Source organism: Urocitellus parryii, chromosome 7 (genome assembly GCF_045843805.1).
Source record: "Urocitellus parryii isolate mUroPar1 chromosome 7, mUroPar1.hap1, whole genome shotgun sequence".
In the NCBI taxonomy this organism is placed as follows: domain Eukaryota; kingdom Metazoa; phylum Chordata; class Mammalia; order Rodentia; family Sciuridae; genus Urocitellus; species Urocitellus parryii.
The window spans coordinates 105,625,495-105,631,246 of NC_135537.1; the positions used below are offsets into that span (position 1 = coordinate 105,625,495).

A 5,752-nucleotide genomic window follows, 5' to 3' on the forward strand; every position below is an offset into this window, starting at 1 on the left:
TTTTTGATTTTGTTTTTTAAATCCCCAAAATAGAGTGTAATCATCAAGTAGATTTGTCTCCTTTAAAGTGCATTATTACCAAAGTGTCTTCCCCAGTACCTGAGACAGTATAGTTTAGTTTTCATTAAATACTAGAAGGATTTGCTTTTTAAAGGGAAAAGAAATCAGCAAAAATTAGTAACTAAATTACCAACAATCTGACAGTGCAGAAAGTATTATTTTACCTTGAGCTGGCAAATGGGTTTCAGTGAGACGTGTCTGAAATAACTAAATGATAGAAAAGGCATTAGTATAGATTTTAAGTTTACAGTCTAATATATACTGTATTAAAGTAGAAATTAAAGGTAACAGCTTACTATATGTTAATAAAGACCAAGGTTGAAGTAATATAGTCAGACAAAATGCTAGGAATATTTTCATATCTGATGTACATATATTAAAAAAATTCCTCAAGTCTGTAAATGTTATAATAGTGTTTGGACTCCTACTTTGGTTATTTTACCCATTTGGAACAAGATGAATATTAACATTTGGGAGAAAGAAGTGAAAGTACAAAGCTTATTCAAAAGGTATCTAGATCCATTACTGCCCATGCTCTGTGAGGACATCTCAAATGGGCCACTTCACAGCATTTTTACACATCAACTCTGTGGAATTATATGCAATTCCTAAGCCTGACATTGGGGAGTAATGCAAGCAAGAGTGCATACTAAAAAGAGGAGAGATCCACAACCAAATGCTAGACCTTGTTTTGCTCTTAATTCAAACAAACTAATGGTAGCAAAACCATTTTACATGATGGGGAAAGACTGAAAATTAGGTGATACTGAAGAATTACTTTTAATTTCATAGGTGAGATCATCTACTAAGATTCTGTAAGAAATAATCTTTTGGAGAACTTATAATAATAATTGGGATAAACTATTTAGCTAATTCGAATCTCCTATAAAAGTCCTTAGCACAGAAAAAACATGATCAAATGTAATAATTATGGAAAGTAGGTAACGGTAACATTTCTGAGCAGTTTCTTTTCTTTACTCTGTAGTGACCAAATTTTCCACAAGGTTTCCCCATAAAATAGATAACAATACAATGTAAAAGCAAACATTTCCTCTCCAAGTAGGAAATGCCAGGAGGAGCTGTACGTAGAAGCTACCTGTACTGCTGTTGCAAGAGCTCTTGAGGTTCAGCCTGGTTTTGAATTCCTCTCCGAAACACAGCACTGGCCTGCTGCAACTCCCCCTGGGCTTCCAGATGCCCTGCCCAGGAAATGTACAGAGGAGATGACTGGATTCCAATCCCCTGGTTGTACAGAAACTCAAAAAACTGATGTGGGTCACTGTTGTATTCAGCCTACAGGAACCCAGAAGAAAAGCACAGAAGAACAATGAGGCAAGGGTGGAGGAAAGATGTTAAGAGCTGGGCTGGGGCTGTGGCTCAGAGGTAGAGCACTTGCCTAGCATGTGTGAGGCCCTGGGCTCCATCCTCAGCACTATATAAAGTAAAATAAAGACATTGTGTCCACCAATAACTAAAAAATAAATATTAAAAAAAAGATGTTAAGAGCTACAGGGGTGCAGTTGGATAAGAAGAATAATTTCTAATGTTTTAGAGCATAGTAGGGTAACTATGGTTGGCAAATAATATTTCAAAATAAAGGGGTGCATGCAGGAGACAGAGCCAAACTGGCATTTATGAATGAATGTTCCCAACACAAAGAAATGATAAATTTATGAGGTGATGGATACTGTATCCCATAAATGTGAACAATTATAATGTGTCAACTAAAAATTTTAAAAATATATAAATACCAAAATAAATTAAAAAACAACAAAAAAAATAAAACACAGAACTGCTAATCTGGGTCAGCCCAGAATCTAGCTGGCCCTCCACCTTTCTATATTTGTGGAGGCTTGAGGATATACTATGTAGGCAAAGGTGTGTATGGTTCTCTGGTCACAAGCCTAAGTTAGGATCATTCCTTTACTTGACATTCAATATCCCCAAAATTACCCAAACTATTTCCTTAGACAGTAAGTCTATAAAAACCCATCACATGAAGTATTACTTGTGTCTTGCTCTGAGCTTGCTCAAGGTCCATAGGTGCCTCCAACCAGAACTCTGTAATTCAGTGAACGAATTCATGTTTGCCTTATCCACTCCACTCGTGATTTTTTATATCTCCAAGCCTTTAACTTCCAGGTCGAAGAGATGCAATCTTCAGGCCTGAGCCTTCATTCTCCCCTTAGTACTAAGTGTAGTTTCTGAGAGCCAGAATGCTCCCCACTGTTTACTCCCTGGAGCTCTCCTGGCACCTGGGAGTTTCCTGCTCATCACGTTTCCTACCCAACAAACCCTCTTTTACTTTTTGGTTTCTATTCCATGTTGGAACATGTGCAAACTTGAAATAAAGGAGAATTTAAAAACTGAATCAATGATTCACTATACAGAGCCAAGGCTATACGCATCTCTAGTAATCCAACTTTTAAAAATTTATGACTGGAAACAAGGAATTAAAATAAAAGGCAGTCTAAAAGATCTTAAAATATAGGTCAAAAAACAAAAGTTCAACATGATTACAGATTTGATTATCGATATGAAAGTATACTCACAAATTTTAAACAATAATTGATGAATCTTGGGTCATTGTGGTATCTCTTCGTAACTAAAAATTCCTTCATTAAATGTTCTAGTAGCATTATCAAGTAGTCTTTATTATCAGGAAAATTCTCTTCTACCCACTGCATATAGCTAGAAAAATATGGATAATGTTAATTTTCCATAGTACAACATATAGTTGGTTTAAAGGAAAAAACAAAAACAATGCCCCTACCCCCCAAATCCAAATGCTAACCTTTCCCATTCACCAAGTGGGTCATTTCCTTTGTAGCTCTGCATATGGGCTTCAAACATTCTAGAACAAATAAAAGAATGCACATGAAAATTATGGATAATTTATAAGAGCAAAATATTTAATTATATATGATTTATATCATATATTATGTTTATATTAAATATTTATCATATATCTATATATTGTATTATATTATATAATATATATGTGATTTATATACCTTAAAATAGAAACCTTAAATACCAACCTAAAAGCTATATAAAATTTAAAAGAGCTCTCAGAGGTGGTCAAAAAACTCAAAACAGTCAGTATTTTTCCAGAGGAAAGTTTATCCCTAGCTCTATCCCAGAGTCTCCTGCTTCTGTCCCTGGTCCCCAGGGTTGCTAACCACCCTGAGGGTCAGTGCCTGGAAACTTGCTGCCCCTTCTCCTAACAGTGGGATATAAGCTAGACCCTGCTCAGATCCCTTCTCTTGCTTTCCAGGAGCACAGCGGAGACTGAGTTGGAATAAGATCCAATAAGGGCTTGCCAGCAGGTGGATAGACAAGATTCCACAACTGGACACTCTAGATAGAGTTCATTTCCTGGGCCCCAATGTAACACAAAGTTCCTGAGGAAGAAAAGATGATTGGCAGTTTTCATGAATCAGTCACTAGAATTCCCATAGAACTGTTTCCCTGACTTCCAAATACCCAAACACATCTTAAAAAAAAAAAATCAACCAAGCAAAGCAAAACTCTTGTGGCAGTTCAGGTGCTAGTGGGGCAAACAAGCAAAAAGAAATTAAATAGTGTCAGGTTACTGTTGAGAGCCACAGCCAAAGGGGCCCCAACAAACTTCCAGCTGCCAGCAAACTTCTAGCTGCCGGCTGATGATTGGCTCACAGTGGCCCCAGCAACATCTAGCTGATTGGCTCCTCTGCGGTCATGTTCATTGGGCTGTTTCCCTGCCCTTCAGACTACGGAACTGCTCATTGGGGGACTTCTTTGGCTCCGCCCACGCGACCTAGCCAATCGGCCTCAAGAGCAGGAGGATTGTGGGAGGTGGTTGTTGGTGTGGGGAGGGGAGGCTTGTGGAAGCCGGTGGTGGCAGTTGGGCTCTGAGGGTTTTTCCTGAGGAGCTGTTTTGCTTGGCGTTTGTAGTTCTAAAAATAAAGTTAGTTTCTTTTGACAAGTGGCTCCTGAATTGTGCCCAGCCAGACTGCGGCAGGTTACATTAAGTACCAAGAAGAAAAAACAAACCAAATAGAAGGGGTAAGAGTTACTATTTTCAGGTAGGGTGGTCAGGGAAGGCCTGCCTCTGAGGGCACTGATGGGATACCACCAGAAAGCCACAGAGCTATCTTGGGAGAAAATGGTCAAGGCTGAGAGAACTTCAGGAACCAGCATCTTCCAGGAACAGAAAGTGAGCCAGTGTGGCTTTAGTGTGATAAGCTGGGGAAGTTCTAATTTGCATTTTAAAAGTCTTCCTTCCTCCATGTGAAGATGGTAGGGATAGGAAGCTACTGAAACACCCCCGTGACTGGTGGTGAGTTGGACTACATGTGGGGAATCCGACACCTCTCTTAGGGAAAGGAAAGGACTTCCTGATGGGACTGTGTTCTGGGTATGAGTCAAGATGAGAAGGTCTCCTAGGTTTGCTATCTGAGAAATCATTAGATTTTTTTTGAAAAAGGGATTTTAAAGAATACTTTGGTAAGAGACAAGAACACCCACCTCAAAATACTTCTTTGGCATATTTCAAGGTGGATAGTCAGAGAATTGCAGGCAGAAATGGCTCTGAAAAACTATTCTAAGAAAAACTTGCATCAATTCATATTAGCAAGGTAAACAGATCGATTTTCTCTAAGTCCACCTTAACTCCTCATTTCCCTTCTGTTTTTTATTTTGATGCTCCCAGGGTCTTGCACAGGATAAAATCTGTATACCTTTCCCCTTATTAATCTATTTATTGTCAATTTATTCCACACACTCAATTAAGGACCCTCAGAAAGTAGAGAATCTTAAATTATATTCTAGCTATCACCTCCACAGACAAATGAAATCATTGTGTCTTAAGACTAAAAATCCAGAAGCCATGATAGGAAAAGCCAGAAAACTTCAACTATATAGTAATGAAATGCTTCTACATGTCAAATAAACAAAATTTTTTAAAACTTTCCAAGTCAAAAGAGAAATGATAAACTGGAAAAACAAAAGGACTTCTAAAAATTGAGAAGCAAAGTTATAAACCCAATTTTTTAAATGAGCAAAGGGATTAAAAAGCATTTCACAAAGAAATACAAATGGCTCTTAAACTTGAAAAGATGTTAAACCTCTCTCATAAGAGAAATTCACTGTCAATAAGATACAACTTAATCAATAGATTTTGCAAACAAAAATTTTAAACACAACAAAAGTATACAGGTAAGAAATGGAAGCAGGCACACTCAAATCTTGCTTGTAGGTATCTTACCAATATCTCAGATGGATTTGCTCTTCATCCAGGTAAAACACTTTCAGGAATCTAGAAAACTGATACATCTGGGTATATGCAAAATACCATTGCCATTATGTACACTTTTTTTAACTACAACACTGTTTGTAACAGCAAGATATTGTCAACAACCCAAGTGTCTGTCATTGAGGATTTTTGGATCAATTATGGTATATGCAATATTAAACAGTTGTCTAAAAAATTTTTTTAAAAAGAGTGCTATGTATTGATAAAAATCTCCAAGGATATCTTAGGCAAAAAAAGAACGGAGTTGCTCTGCTACATTTCATGTGAGATGAAGGCAGACACATACATATACATACACTTTAATAACGTTAAGTATTTATATGTCTAAGAAGAATCACTTGAAAAAAACTAATAAATAAATAAACAAAGGATACATATGATAGGGTGAGAGTAGAC

At 37.2% G+C, this 5,752-nt stretch overlaps 1 long non-coding RNA gene across 1 annotated transcript in view; it reads right to left on the minus strand.

Annotated features, from left to right (window-relative positions):
- Positions 1 to 1,272: 1,272 nt before the first annotated feature.
- LOC144255725 (uncharacterized) overlaps positions 1,273 to 5,752 on the minus strand; it is a 5,590-nt gene continuing 1,110 nt past the window's right edge. The window contains exons 2-4 of the long non-coding RNA XR_013343906.1: positions 2,855 to 2,914; positions 2,613 to 2,751; positions 1,273 to 1,353 (exon numbers count right to left, since the gene is read on the minus strand). This is a non-coding gene — a long non-coding RNA (uncharacterized LOC144255725). The remainder of the gene's footprint in view (positions 1,354 to 2,612; positions 2,752 to 2,854; positions 2,915 to 5,752) is intronic.